Source organism: Rutidosis leptorrhynchoides, chromosome 5 (genome assembly GCF_046630445.1).
Source record: "Rutidosis leptorrhynchoides isolate AG116_Rl617_1_P2 chromosome 5, CSIRO_AGI_Rlap_v1, whole genome shotgun sequence".
NCBI classification, from domain to species: domain Eukaryota; kingdom Viridiplantae; phylum Streptophyta; class Magnoliopsida; order Asterales; family Asteraceae; genus Rutidosis; species Rutidosis leptorrhynchoides.
In genome coordinates, this window is record NC_092337.1 from 387,778,718 (window position 1) to 387,795,192 (window position 16,475).

A 16,475-nucleotide genomic window follows, 5' to 3' on the forward strand; every position below is an offset into this window, starting at 1 on the left:
AAAGTTAAACCCGCGATATATTGGTCCTTTTGAAATTTTGGAACGTGTTGGACCCGTTGCTTACCGTTTGGATCTTCCGACTCAGTTGAGTGTCGTTCATCCTACCTTTCATGTATCAAATTTGAAGAAATGTCTTGCTCCACCGGAATTTATCATACGATTGGAAGAACTTACCATTGATGACCAACTCCACTTCGTGGAAGAACCTGTCGAAATTATGGACCGTGAGGTCAAAACCTTGAAATGCAATAAGATTCCAATTGTCCGAGTTCGATGGAATGCCAAGCGTGGACCTGAGTTTACCTAGGAGCGAGAGGATCAAATGAAGCAGAAGTATCCTCACCTTTTTCCGACTCCATCACCATCAGCTTAAATATCGGGACGAAATTTCCAATAACAGGTGGGTAATGTAACGACCCGACTTTTTTGACTTGCTTTTATGCCTGGTATTTTAGCGAAACTGCGTATTTGTGCATACTGTGTTACTTTATTACTACGGAACCTTGGCACACGTGTTTTATATTCATATATACTTAAAAACGTGCCCGGGGGTATGTAGAATGCTTAACTTGTCCATTGGAAGCTTTATAACCGTTTGTGTTACTTGCCGTTACGAATAAACCGCGGACTGCGCGCACGTTTGATTTTTGTCGGAACCGGAACTTTTGGACTGCGAAATATTAATTATTATTTTCTAATAATAATTACCTGGGCTTTTAGATGCTTAATTTTATTTATTTAATTGCTAAAGCCCAATAGTTAGTCTTGTTGGACTTTCTACCTTGTTGGGCTCAAGCCCACCCTACTCTAGCTAGTGACCCAATTAATTAGCCCAAGTATTATTACTAGTGGCCCATAATAATAAATAAATAATAAATTAATTAATTAATGAGTCATACTAGCATAATGGATAAGGTTTATCTAAATGTTACATAAGATTATAGCAAAAGGACACACTTTAGACACCATTAGCCAAAAAGCAAGTTTTTGTCTCCCCCTCCCCCCTCTAATGCCGTCCACCACCACCACCATGGTCTTGGCCACCTCATCAATCCACGTGATCTTCATTTGCCTATAAATACTAGCCTTTAGTCCCTCATTCCAACACTTGATCATTTTGGCTTTTCACACACTTATTCTTTCTTTCTTTCCTAGCTTGTAAGTTTTTCTTTTCCTTCCTCTTTTCTTCTTAAATTCGTGTAAATCATCATCATTATGTGGAAGATCAAGTTCCTTCTAGCTTTGATCTTACTTATATCTTGTTGATTCAAGCATGAATCTTTCAAGAACATGGAAGATTCAAGCTTTTTAGCTTGAATCTTCATATCTTTTGTAGATCTACTTCTTTTATACTTTAATCTTTATATTTTATGATAAAGATTCAAACTTTTGTTTGTAATCTTCATGCATCTTCAAGATCCAAGCTTTATGCTTCAAGATCTTCAAGAACAAACAAGATGCAAACTTTCTAGCTTGGATCTTCATATCTTTTTGTTAGATCTAAGTTCTTTTTGCTTTGATCATGTTGTTTTGTGACCTTGTAACTTAGCTTTTATCATGATGGAACACTTAAAGGTTCAAGCTTTTTAGCTTTGCAATCTTGTAACTTGTGTGAAATGGATCCAAGCTCTCTAGCTTAGGGTTCCATCACCTCATTTGACTTAGATTGTGCTATTACTTGTTGAATTAATGTAAAGTTTGTGACTTTAGTTGTTATTGTTAATTGAAATTGTGTTAAGACTAAGGATATGATGAAACCTTGGTTCATCATCCATCTAAGACTCATGAATGAGTTGTGTTCTTACTTGGTCTTAACATATTGTGTATTGATGGTGAATCTTGGTCAAAAGTGATGCTAAACCATCAACGAGTTGTACACTTGAAGCTACAAGCATCAAGCATCAAGGATGAGAACCGTGATGAGCATCAAGCACCAAGAACCCCACCGGAGCACTTGTCCACTGATTTTCGTATCTGATCAGACCACCTGGGCTACTGGAAAGTTGATTTTCAGTTAGTTCGGTTCGAGTAGATGATTTTCCATTTAGGCCTCGTCTTAATCCGAGTTACGGTTTAGGATTTATGGCCCTCCGATAGTCACTACACCCTATTAACGTTGTGCTGAAATTTCTGACCTACTCGCACTTAAACCGTCGCCATGGTCAAACGAAGACGAGTTAGGTTCTGAAAATTGGTCAGCTGTTAGGGGAATCATATACGGAGCCATAGCCACTGACCATGCATCTTTTCGATTTACGTAGAGGTCGTAGCAGCTGACCGAAGTCAGCCTATTGTTTCGATCTCTATTCTCGTCAAACTTACTTAGGTTTTAAGATGATGAATGATGATGATGATGACACTTAAACTTATTTTATGCACTATTAGAATTTATAAAGACAACCTACTGACCTAGTAACATTTGATTTAGGTTGACGACCTTTCGGACCGACTTACTACTTGCGTACTTTCATTACCGACTTTACCGCTTTTATCACTGTGAGTTATAGCATCCCTTATTACAACTTTTACTATTTTTGGGACTGAGAATACATGCGCTTTTTACGATTTACATGTTAGGCACGAGTACTTAAACTTTATATGTGTGTGGGTTATACAACGGCATAAACATTCCCCTTAGCACGGTAACGTTTAGTCATTGATTTTTGAACCGGTGAACGCGAATCTTAGATATGGATCCATAGGGTTTGACATCCCCACTCGGGCTAGTCGTGCTAGCATTTAACGGGTGTTTAATACTTCGTGAACATACACACTCGCCAAGTGTACTTTCAGGGGGTTATAAACGTTAAGTCTAGTTACCGGGTGCCCACGGTTATGCATATACTTTTCATACTGTTTTGATAAGCTGTTGCAGCACTGAAATCTCGTGGCCTATCTTACGTTACTATTACAACTTAAAGTATTGCTCACCAACATTCGTGTTAACTTTTTAAGCGTGTATTTCTCAGGTGCCTAGAGGTTTATTGCTTCCGCTGTTAGACTTGATGTCATGCTGTTTCACTTGCTGTCATGCTGTTATTGAATTGCTGTTATGGACCTACTGTACTAGTTATCCGCTGCATTGCTAGAGATGTCTCAAATTATGAAACTTATGTTTTGCATTCGTAAACTTATTTTATTTTGGAACAATGGTTTGTAATAAGTCTTACGACATGTTATCTTTGTAAAACGTTATCTTTTTAATGAATGCAAATCGGTTTTCAAACAGCATATAGTGTTTGACCTTGTGATGATCCTGTTGTTGATGATCCGTACACGATGGTTTTGTACGGGGCGTCACAACTTGTTTTAGATAATGATGTTTAATCGATAATTTAATTTTTTGTAGAGCAAACATCACACTTGGATAGATTAAAAGTCAAATGTGGCTGTGGGATAATGACACTGTTAGGTTATATATCTGTCAACTTTTAAGTGTGTTATAGTCGAATACCTTATTAAAAAAAAACAAAGACTGTAAAGCTACTCTTAAGGCTCCAAATAAAGACTGAAAACAACATCATAAAGCTACAAATTCTCGTCTTGTTTCACATATGGATGGCTTTGTAAACCCTAAATACAATGGAGCATTGGTTTCTGAATTAGTTAGATTTATGAGGAATTCAATAGGTCATAGGCATCAGATTTACAAAACACTTCCAAGCATTCAAGGAAGCGATGATGATGAATTGATTTCTTATTTGAGAGATTCTTGGAACGTAATACTAGTTCAATGCATGTGCGTATCGAAGAACTGTTGTCACCAGAACACCTAACAACACTAGGTCTGATACCCTACTTTAATCAACCACACTGAAATGGACAGTGCTGACGATACGGATCTGATTTGAATGTAGATGGTGAAGCTTGCTAATGCATGTGATTAAGTTATTATTATGTATTGGTTAACTAGTAAAAAAGTGGGCATTTCAGTTACCCAACTTTGTAAGAGTCAAGATGTATTATGCATCTTGTTTTCAGTAATTTGAAGGTGTGTTTTATGGTGAAAAAAAAAACTGAAAGATCCCCTATGCGCATACGTTCAAATCAAAACATTAACATTCAAAATCACAACACAAGCATCACATTAACAGTCTGGCATCAGAGCTTGAAGATGAATAATACGAGTACATCACTAAGCCATGTTATGTTGTCAAAACTCAACAACTCTAACTACGAAGATGTATCCTACGAGAACACATAAACTGAACTGTTTGGTCTCAAACTTGCTGAAGAACCTCACTGACAGTATCCCATTTTATCTTTCAAATTTAAAAAGAAACACGGTACCATTCAAAATAGGGGTGGTATTCAACCCATTTAACCAATTTGACATGTTTCTCTTTACTTAAGTTTCTATTTAAACCCATTAGCAATAATAAACAACTAAATATTGTCATCAATAACTAAATAGGTTAGGATTACCTTAACCACATCTTATTCTTTAAAACGTTGTCGGATGTTGATTGTTGAACATGGATTGAACCACATCAATATTCACCCAAACATAACTTTTAAAAAATGGCCTTTCATTTGCATGAATCAAGCATTGTTGAGTAAACAATGTGAGACTAGCAACAACAATACAATTAGTGTATCTCTGCGTTGCCATCAATCTCATTTAACGATTATCTGTATGCGATCTTCAGACAGTAAATTAGTATCAAGTAAGCACAATAGATGTCTTTCGGCTTCGACTAAGGAGCAAGTTTTCCTAGAGGTAACACACCAAAGAAAACAATGTTACGTTTACCTTGTCACAACAAAGTATTGAAAATATATACTTTTTTTGAGGAATATTCATTTGAATCCATAAATTAAGTTGAGATCCAAGGGACCAATGAGAGCGCGCCATGTGGCGCGAAAATCACATGTTGAAAAAAAATTCGAATTTTTTTTTTCGAAATTTTTTTTTTCAAATTTTTTTATACAATCACATGTGATTTACCTGCACAATCACATGTGATTGGATTTAACATGCATAATCATATGTGATTGGGTTTACAATCACATATGATTGACATGCAGAATCAATCACATGTGATTGTAAAAAAAAGATTTCAAAAAAAAAAGTTTTCAAAACAAAAAAATTTTGAATTTTTTTTTTTTTTTGAATTTTTTTTTTCCAATCACATGTGATTTTCGCGCCACATGTCGCGCTCTCATTGGTCCCTTAGATTTCAAACAAATTAATGGATGCAATGGATTACAACTCATACTCTTTTATATATTAAATTAGATTAGATAAATTAAATAAACTTTACACCAATTAGAGATAGCAAAATGACCCGTACCCAATGGGGAAACCCAAACTCCGTTATAATTGGGTCGGGTCTAACCCGAGTCTGTCGGGTCATGGGCCGGGTATGAGGATGGTTATGAAAAAATTTCCTGGTTCGGGTTCGGGTATGGTTTTGAATAAAAACCCGTTTACCCGACCCGTATACCCGACCCGCATACCCGTATACCCGGTCCGAGGAATTTTAATAACAATTTTATGTAAAATTTTAGTTATAGTATTATATTATTAATATATGTAAGATTTCTCTTATTTGTTTTGAAAACGAGTATACTTTTATTTTGATAGTCAAATAGAACAAGTTTTCGAGATATGATATTTTATATACTTTGTGTATTTGAGTATTTTAGAAACTTTTCAATCGGCTTTTTGTATGTGATATTTCATAATACTTTAAACATGAAGTAGTTAAATTATTTCTCGATATTTTGATTTGATAACTTATTGAAAAATAGATACATAATGACTAATCGGGTATACCCGTTTACCCGTGGGGAAACCCGAAACCCGATAATATGTAGGTAAATGGGGACCCGACGGGTTTCGTGCCGGGTTTGGGGCGGGGTTTCTTAATCGGGTTAGGGTCCGGGATTACCTAAACCAGACCCAAACCCGACCCGATGACATCCCTAAACACAATGCTCGTTCCCTCTTCGTTAGACGTTATTCAATACGACTTTTCTTTTTTCTCGACCACATTCCTTAACATATTTTAATTGTAGCATAAAAGAAAAGGGTATGAGGACTTGGTGAACAAAATGATGAAGAGAGGATGATCAAGTCACAGAACAACCTCCTAATACTATCATCCAACTCATGTACCACTCCGGTCAACGCTACCGTCGCCGCCTACCATCACCGTCGCACTCCGGCACCACCATCCATTTCGACATCCGCCATCGTCCAGCGAAAACGCCCTCCAACAAACCCATTTAAAAAAAATCGTCAAAGATTTATGGGGAAAAAAGTAGTTGTGCGGAGACAATGATTACAGTCGATCACCACCATCGCCACTTAGATTTAAAATAAAAATCATATGATATAAATTCAATTGATGTCACGCTAACGTCAACCACTATACTAGTTTTTTTTTTTTTCCTCTTCTCTGTTTAAGCCTAATAACAAATTACAAAACCAAAAAACTAACAAATCAGAACACTAATCTGATGGTGCAATTCCTTGCTTTTTTGTTAGATGAAGAGTTTTGAATGAAGATATATGCTAAACCAGTAATCTGATTAACATCTTTTTAAAACTTCGATAAACAAGATTTTCAATTCAAACTATACTCCGTATGATAAAAAGATCTTGAAACAAAATAAACTAAAGTTAATAAATAGATAAATTTAGATAAACACAGTACACAACCTCAAGACAAAGAATACTCTTTTTCATTTATTTTTCTGTCAATGAATTTAGCGTGAATTTCAAATTAATTTATTAATAACATGAATTAGCAGCAACAAGTGTTGGCAAAAAAGTTATACATTGTGCCTTAAAGTTAGTAAATGGTAGTTAAAAGGTTATGAATTGTGCCTAAATGGTTGTACATTAGCCAGATCAGATATTGTAGTTAGTTTCGTATGATTACAAAATGGAGTACAGATCACTGTATCAAGTGTAAAAAAAATTGTATTAATAATCCTAAAACATTATAAAAAATATAGAAGATCGTACCTTTAATATGCTATTGATACACATCACAATTAACTTTGTATTTGTAATTTGAATTTGAAAGTGATAGAAATCTTCTGGTAGCATAAATAACTTTTTGTTTTTGATAAAAAAACAAAAAAATAAATAAAAATCTAACCAAATATATACACTAAACATTTAGTGAAAACACACAAATCTAACCAAACTATCAATTGGGATACAATGGTAAATGGTTTAAACATGTAGAATTACCTCCTCCGAGTTGTAATCAGGAGAAAACAAGAAAAAGGTTGAGATCACAGGAACACTCCTCAGCCCTTGGATCATTTTTGATCAATGAACCAGATTAAACTACCAAATTATACAGGGAGGGTATTGTCGTCATTTTGCAAATACACATCTACGTACGTAGCAAAACCATGAATGTTATCGAGCAAAACCTTCAAAAACCCTAAACAGCTCCTGGCGATGGCGATTAAGGTTTCTCCGGCGAAAAATTCAGTCATCTTCAACCTCGTTAACACCGTTAATTCACTCCAATTTCTGATTATACGATTTTGTAACGTATTTAACTTCTATTCGTAAACAGTCGTTCACTCCAAATTGAAAGGATATACGAATTCGTTCTCAAAATCAATTGATATTCACCTTCAATTTAAGCAAATGGAACCAGAAATCGATATCAGTGATGAAGAACTAAACGAAATCCAGAATGCTGAAGGTATGTGTATTTTTCTTCTTCAATCACATGTGATTAGATATGATGAAACTGTGTTTACTGTGAATTTAAGTAATTTCTTCGTCAATCACATGTAATTTCTTGTAAAAATCACATGTAAGTGTTTTATGATAATGCATTACTGTGATATAAAGTGATAATGATCAATACAATGAAGATAGAAACCGAACTATTGTAAATTTTCAGTTAGTCAATCACATGTGATTGAGTTTTATAATAATACATTATGTGATGTATTTTGTTGTTAAGTAATCTTTGATATGAATGATAATCACATGTGACTTACGATGCAATAAGTTATTCGGTCACTATAACTTATGCAATTTGTTTGTTATAAATGACTATAACTATATGCAATTTGTTTGTGAATGTTTTGTTGTTCAATAACATGTGATTGTTTTCTTATTCAATCGCATGTGACTTATTATGCAATAACTTATGCAACCACTACAGAACGAACATATACGTTATTTGGCTTATTACAGTTTCTAATCACATGTGATTGACTGTTTCTAATCACATGTGATTGCCATGTTATTTGATATATTGGAGTTTCTAATCACATATGATTGTCTTCTTTGACATGTTATTTGGTATATTTGTGTTTCTAATCGCATGTGATTGAAATGTCATTTGGTATATTGAATTTTCTAATACATGTGATAGTCTTTTTTGACATGTTATTTAGTATATTTGAGTTTCTAATCACATGTGATTTACATGTTATTTGGTATATTTGAGTTTCTAATCACATGTGATTGTCTTTTTGGACAGGTACAACATCAAGTTTGTACCATTTACTGGCATAGATAACCACCGTAGGTGTGTCACAGTTGCTGCGAGATTGATCAGGGATGAAACAGCCGAGAGTTACACATGGATTCTTAATTGCTTCAGGAATACATTCGAGAAAGAGCCAAACAACTCATTCTAAACCCAAATTCCTAAATCATAAACCCTAAACTCTAAATCGTTCTGGGGCTCCACATCAGGTCTCAGGCTGCCAAAGTGTTTATTACCAACCTAAACATAGTAATAAGTGACTCCTACATCAGTTCTGGGGCCTACATAGTCTAGGATCAGAGGTCTGTGTCAGATCTTCACTGGGTTGGCCCATTTTGGTTTGGGATTTAGTGATTGGTGAATTAGGTTTACAGCTGTTGCACCTGTATGATCTAGTTTTGGGAAATTTGACCTTGCCGGGTCAACCTTATAACTCTGATGATACTCCATGTTATAATGTGATGATTTTATGGAGTAATGATGATTTACATATAATTTATTATGATTATGAGAGGAGTAGAGCTTTAGGTGTGAATCTGATGGAATATTTAGGGTTTTAAGTAAAGGTTAACTTTTTGAGTCAAAGGGTATTTTGGGAACATAAATGGTGCTTAAAGTTTACTTTGTGGCTTATGATGAAATGCAAACGGAAATTTGGTCAATGTATGCTTATTTCTCAAAATGTTGACTAAGTTGGACTCTCAGTCAAAACTGCAGGTTTAATGAGTTTTGACTTTTTGAGCCAAGGGTTTTTATGGGTTCCTAGGTGGTACTTAAAGTTTATTCTATGGCTAAGGATGCATAGCAGGTGGCAGGGTGTTCAAAGTATATGTAATTTCCAAATTGTTGACCAAATTAGACCTGCAGTCAAAGTTGCTGACCTAATGGAATATAGAAGGTACTCTGATGTGCTTAGGTGCTTATTCAAGATGGTTTTTGGTTTTCTCATTGGCAAATTGATGACAAAATGCACTAGTATTTCTCTAAAGTGTGCAACTGAGCTCATTAGTTTTATTTTGCCCTCACCTCAGTCTGGGATTGTAGTGATGTGTTTTAAAATTATTTGGTATGATTATTGTGTTCTAATTGGTATGGTGCAACAGCAAATCAAGATTTGGATCGTGATTATGGGTTTTGATGTTAATTTTGAAGGACATGGTCAATGGTTATAAGTGTTTCAAGTGAGGTTCAATGGTAATATGAGAATGCAGAGTCAAATGGTAATTTTTTGGTTTTTTGGACTGCAGGGACCAACAGAGTATATATGATGCATCTTCAGATTTTTTGCAGCGCCAGTCCTATGCAGTTTCAAATGATTTGCAACTCTAGTCCTTTGTTAGTTACTTTTGTTTGGCAATTTGACATTGTTAGTACTTGGGATGTACATTAAAAACTTTTTTAGGTTTTGTCATCTTTGTATGGCGTTTGTAAGTGTTTTGGAGGTCACAAATCTCCCCTCGGGTATACCCGTTGTAATTGTACCTCTTTATTTTCATCTATTGGATTTTTCAGGGGCAAAGTCCCCTTATCCAAAAAAAAAACAAAAAAAACTCATGCTAAACCCTAAATCAAAATGTAGAATGATTGAATGATCATGTGAGTTCTCAGGGTTCTCAATCCACAAAAGTTCTCATTTGATCCCTGGACTGTTATATAATCATAAAGTTATAGTGATTTACAATTACTTGTAATTCTAGATTGTACAATCACATGTGATTGCATTAATCACAATATACACAATCACAAGTTATTGGCAGAATCACAAGTGATTGGCAATGCCTAATCACAAGTGATTGGCCATGCAAAATCACAAGTGATTGGCATAATCACAAGTGATTGGCCATGCAAAATCACAAGTGATTGGCATGCATAATCACAAGTGATTGTCAAATGCAAAATCACAAGTGATTGGCTAACAAACATAACCTGTAGTACCTGTTTAATAAAAATTAATAAACAATCAACAATGAAAACCATCAACAATAGTATATAGAAAAGAAATACATAAATTAAGATCTAAACCATTACTGTCATTTACCATCCAACAATAACAAGTGATTGACTAACAAACATAACCTGATCTAAATCATTACTCTCATTTACCATCCAACAATAGTAGATAGAAAAGAAATACACAAGTGACTGGCTAACAAAATAACACAATCTGGAATTATTTTCCACAAAACACTACACTTTTCTAACAACTCCTTTGATTTTTCAACACGGTCAACTCTTGATTTTTGTGCATAAAGAACAACCATCCTGTAGTCTTCTTTCGCATGAGATTTCTTGAATTATTCTCATCATCGGCACCATTCATCGGTACCTTCACCTCATCACCCTCAACCATTCTAAAAACTTCATTCATTTTACTTTGATAAGATATCAAAGTCTTCTCGTTGGGATAATTCGTCAAACCTTCGGTTATTTTTTTTACAAAAACATCTTCAAGTCATCAACCAGTTTGAACTTCTCCTTGATAACTCAACAATAGTCCTGCATATAACATATAAGGCACAAATGTTAGATTATAAGGTGATGCAGTAAATTAAAGCACAATCACATGTGATTGGAAAAGCATAATCACATGTGATTGAAAAAGCAGAATCACATGTGATTGGCAAAACCAGAATCAAAACATAGTAGATAAAAGAAAAATACATATAATACCTCAACTGAACCAATGTTATCCTGTTCATCTTCAATTCGTATAAAACCCTCTCCACCTTCTTATTTAGGATCAAACTTTGGTGCAAGTTCAAGAGTCCTGCTGCACGAATACCCAGTTCAGTTTCCAACTGATCAAACCAACTTTGAACAAATTCGCTGTCAGGAATAACATCTAAGGTATCTAAATCAACCCCGGCATATTCAAAGCCAAACACATCTTTGACCACTTCAGAGTCAACCTTGATATCACCCTTCGAAGTCCTAATCAACATATCATCACAATCAAATTGTCTACGCAAAAAGTAGGCAATGTTACCAGGCAATTGTTCAATGTTAAAGTTTAACAAAGAACGAAACACAAGCTTGCTCACGCATTCCTTTTTAGCAGGAGTAAGTGAATCCATAACATTAGCAAACGGCATAGGAGTGTTCCTAAGCCTAGGAGAAGGTAACTCCTTCAAAACAACAACTTTTGCTTTAGTTTTAGGCTTCGAATCAGCCTTGTCAACCGGAGCCTTGCGTTTGTGAGTTTGTTTAACTGTAAAACATGTAAAATATTAAATATTAAAACAACGAAAAACTGCATGTTAACATCTAATTGTGACTTTGAAGTAATTTCACTAAATTGCACATTAAAACAAAGAACAATCACATGTGATGGCATTACTACAATCACATGTGATTTCTGTAAAAATCACATGTGAATGAAAACCCAACAATTACATTCTGATGACAAAAATTACAATCTGATTACAGAACCCCTAAATTGCACATTAAAACAAAAAACAATCACTTGTGATGGCATTTGGTAAACATTAAAACAATAAAAAACTGATTACAGGTGATTCTGCTTAAATTGTACATTAAAACAAAAACATCACATGTGATTCTGCTTTGGTCAATCACATTTTGCTTTGTCAATCACATGTGATTAAAACATTAAAACTATGGAAAACTGATTACAAAAACCCTAAAAGGTACATTAAAACAGAAACATCACATGTGATTAAAAACACTAACAATTACAATCTGTTGGAATTTGGTATTTCTGTAAAAATCACATGTGATTATAAACCTAACAATTACGTTCTGATAACAAAAATTGTGTAATACTGATAAATAACACACATAAGATAATCACAAACAAATCACATGAACACGAAGCACTATATCTCTAAAAACCCTAAAAATTAAGAAAACAATGAAAATAGAACAAACACTTGATTGATTGCTAAATAAAACATAGTAAAATTACCTAGACCTTTGGCCGAAGCATTTGTTTAGCCAAAGCTTTAGTTTTCGCCGGAGCTTGTATTTTGGCCGGAGCTTCTATTTTAGCCGGAACTTGTGCTTTAGCCGGAGCTTGTGCTTTACCTAAAGCTTGTGTTTTAGCCGGAGTTTTAGTCGGAGCTCGTTTTGTAGCAGAACTTAGTTTTTTAGAAGAAGAAGGTTTCGAAATTGGAGATTCGCTTGATTTCGCCATTCGTTATAGATGGATTACTGAAGATGAAACGTTTGATTGTTGATGAAATCGAAGAAACCGAAGATAATTGATGGCGATGAAGAAATTCGAGAGATGAAAACCCTAGAATGGAGATAGAGAGGGAGAGAAAAACGTATCAGATGTGTGTGCAAAGTGAGGAATGAACCAGATGGGTGGAGTGTGTGTACAAAATATTTGAGTAAATTGACGAAATTGCCCCTCCGCCCAAAATTACATATATTTGATCAAGTTAATCTCAGCCATTGATGAGCATCAATCTAAGGGCTAAAATTAATTCCCTCAAACCCAAGATAAAACTTGGACTCAAATGAATATGCTTCTATATATATAAAGTAAACATTATAAAGTGTAAAATTTAGTGCAAATAAACCAAAATATGTATCTTTCCACATATATAAAAAGCTAGGTGGTTTTCTTTAATTGTACTAATCAAGCACCTTACTAAATAATGACAATAAAAAAAAATACATCACTACTTTGGCTCATATTTAACTGTAAATTTGATTATTTCAAGCTACTGATCTGTAAAATTAAAGATGTAAGCAACTACATATAATTTAGGTGGAGTTTAAAAGGATATGTAAACTAACCTTATAATCTCGTGAGCTATCGAGCACTAAATGAAAAGGCGTGACTGTGAGTTGTGTATTGTGTTTGGTGGAGATATTATGATTGTGTATATAGAAGTGATTTAGTGTAATTTATTGTGTAAATAAGAACCTATTGTGCGGATATTGTGTTTGGTATTTAAAGTGAGGAAGATGACTGATTCATCTGTACTTTTTTCACTATTTATCTTTTACTCCCGTATTTTTAATAGACATAATCAATTTAGCCCTTTAATATCATACAATTTTTCATTTAACCCTTATTTTTTTTATTCAAACTATAAAAGAAATACATAGGCTGCTCCAGTATCTGTATCTATATACTCCATATCAGTTACTTATTTGCATGCTTGTTGTTGTGAGATCTATGCGAGCACTGTGTTTGACACCAACCAGGGGCGATTCTAGCTAATAGGAGGTGGGGTCCTATGACCTCACTATTTTTGAAAGTTTGTATAGGATGTAGTAATCAAATTGTATAGGACACCAATAAATTTAGCTATAGAACCCCATATATTTTAAAAATTGATGATTTTTTTAGAGTAAACAACCACTAAAGTATCCTTAAAATATTGTTAGCTTTGAAATTTCTTTTTTGGGACCCCATCGGGTTTTCATCCTGGATTCGCCACTGACACCAACTGTGGTCGGGTCAGGTTAGAAATCCACCAAAGCCGGGTCAGGTCGGGTTTGTTAGAGGGTTATAATAGGCCCAAGTCTAATTGTGGGCTTGGGTCCATTAGGTTTACATGTTTATTAGGGTTTATGCATTTATTATAAATAGGCCATGAATATTGAATAATAAGCACGAGTTCACATTGTTTAACATGATATCAGAGCTTAAGTCTGATCTCGAGACTTAGTCGGGTGACCGCCCGCCTTGAGCCGCTGTCTCTTTACAACCCGTCAATCATCCTATCTATCCCTTTTGTACCTCCTTTTCCGAAAAAAACTCCAAAAACTAAATACTTATGTTTGCCGTTCTCTACGTCGGCCGTATCCCAATTCAAGCACACCCATGTGAAGCAAGTAATAAAAAAATTGAATGGTCAATCAACTGATAGTCTCAGCAACCAAGATCAGTTGCTCGTTTATTTACTTTTATTTTTCTTAGCGCAAGTACGCAACAATCTATTGTTCAAAAAAAAAAAAAAAAAAAAAAAAAAAAGATATACAAAACCTATCTACCCAAATAAACTCTCGGCCACATGCCATAATCGTTTATTTTTTATTTTCTGTTATTTTTTTTCTTCTTATCTATTATTCAGGATTTAATTGCAAAATAATCGGCGTAGGGATGAGCCGCCTAGCTTGACTAGGTTCCAAACCCCGAAAAAAAAGAGGAATATATATTTAAAAAAAAAAAACTCTCTTTTGCAGCGTTGAAGATGACTGTTTTCGTCGACAAAAATTCTATGCCCAAGTCCTGCTCAATCCTTAGGCAAAGCATGCCACGGCGTGAAAGAAAAAAAAACACAACGCTACGGAAAAGAAAACGCACTCAAGCAATGCAACCAATCAGCGATTATCAATCAGTTTGACGCAACAAATTAGAGAGAAAATTGTGCTTTTATTTATTTTTCTTATGTTTCGTGTTTCTTTTCAGTCCGAACTTTCGCGATTTCGCTATTCGGACTGCGGGGGAGTGTTAGAGGGCCATAATATGTCAAGTCTAATTGTGAGCTTGAGTCCATTAGGTTTACATGTTTATTAGGGTTTCTGCATTTATTATAAATAGGCCATGAATATTGAATAATAAGCGCGGATTCACATTGTTTAACAGGGTTCGTATGATTAAGAGGTAGAACACGTAACTTCACACCATCTATTGCTTACTTTATATTCATATTCACTTCAACTTAAAACAGAACACGTAAATACAAACCTTAATTTACGGGAAAAGAAAAGGGAAGTGCATTTACTATAAAACAAGATTTGTTTTTTTTTTTTCTACTACCGTGTATACTACAGTAATTACAGAAATTATTTTCTAGTTTTTTAGTCTTGCCTCTGATTGTAATATTTAGCTATTTATCTGTTGTTTGAATAGCTTTTCTTAATTCTTAATCTTAATTAAATTCTAGTTGTTTGCTTAAATAAAAAGGAAAAAGGAAAAAAAGAAAAAAAAAAAAAAAAAAAAAAAAAAACTAGAGTACAAAAATTCAATTACTTTCACCTTCTACTGTACTAAGTATACTCATTTTATAATAACATGCGAATTCAATAACATCCAAGACAAGAGAGTTTAATGAAGAGGTCGAGAATGGCTCAGAAGAAAGCGCTAATCTTCGCAATCCCTCGAAAGGCCACAAAAGAAAGAAAATTAGGAGTAGGGATCGTAACGAAGATGTAGGTGTAGGGCGCCGATTGTTCCTTAGAAGATGGTGAGGAACAAACACAGGATGCTCAGTTCTCTGAATTTCCCTAAGAAACCTATTAAGGTTTGTGGTAAGGTTTTGAACCCTAAAAATAACAACAAAGGTAAGAACAATGAGTTTAGTGGTTTCTTAGAAGGAAGGTTTGATAGCGACGAACGTCCTACTAAACCATAGCAATGAAGCTAGATACATGGATCTCTAGAGGTATCGGGAATAAGGATTAGGCGCGTAGGGTTGATGTTTTGTATAGAATGCTCCAACTAAAATTTATGGTGATTCAAAACCATGGTGGGTAATATTTTCCTATGGAATTGAGATTCATTTGATGGGGGTATGGCAGTAAGTTTCTTGCAGGTTTGGAAACAATGGATAATCTTCAAGCCAGGACGAATTATTCGAGATTCTTAGTCCATACAAAGTGAGAGATGGAGCTTCAGTAAAGTGAAGACAACCGATTGAAGATTTTAATGGCTTTGTTAATGGAGATGTCGTTTGATTTGTGTATAGAAGAGAGACGAATTGGATGTTAAAAGTGGTTGATTTTTGACGCATCGTACATGTGCAAGACTTCTATAGTGGCAAGAATCATGCTAAAGGTTTTTTAGTGGCTAGTGAGTGCGTTTACGTGTGAAAGTCTTCAGTTTCATGTTTGGTTTAGCAGCCCGTGTATGCTACTGTGAGGATCGACATTTATTAGTTTCTAAGTGTTATCTTCAAGTGTATTTGTTCTTATAGATTGCATATTTAGTCTACTGAGGTTGTATTATGAGCTTATATTTAGTCAAATGGGTAAGAAGTACTTGTAAATAGGGATGGCAATGGTCACCCGATCCAATGG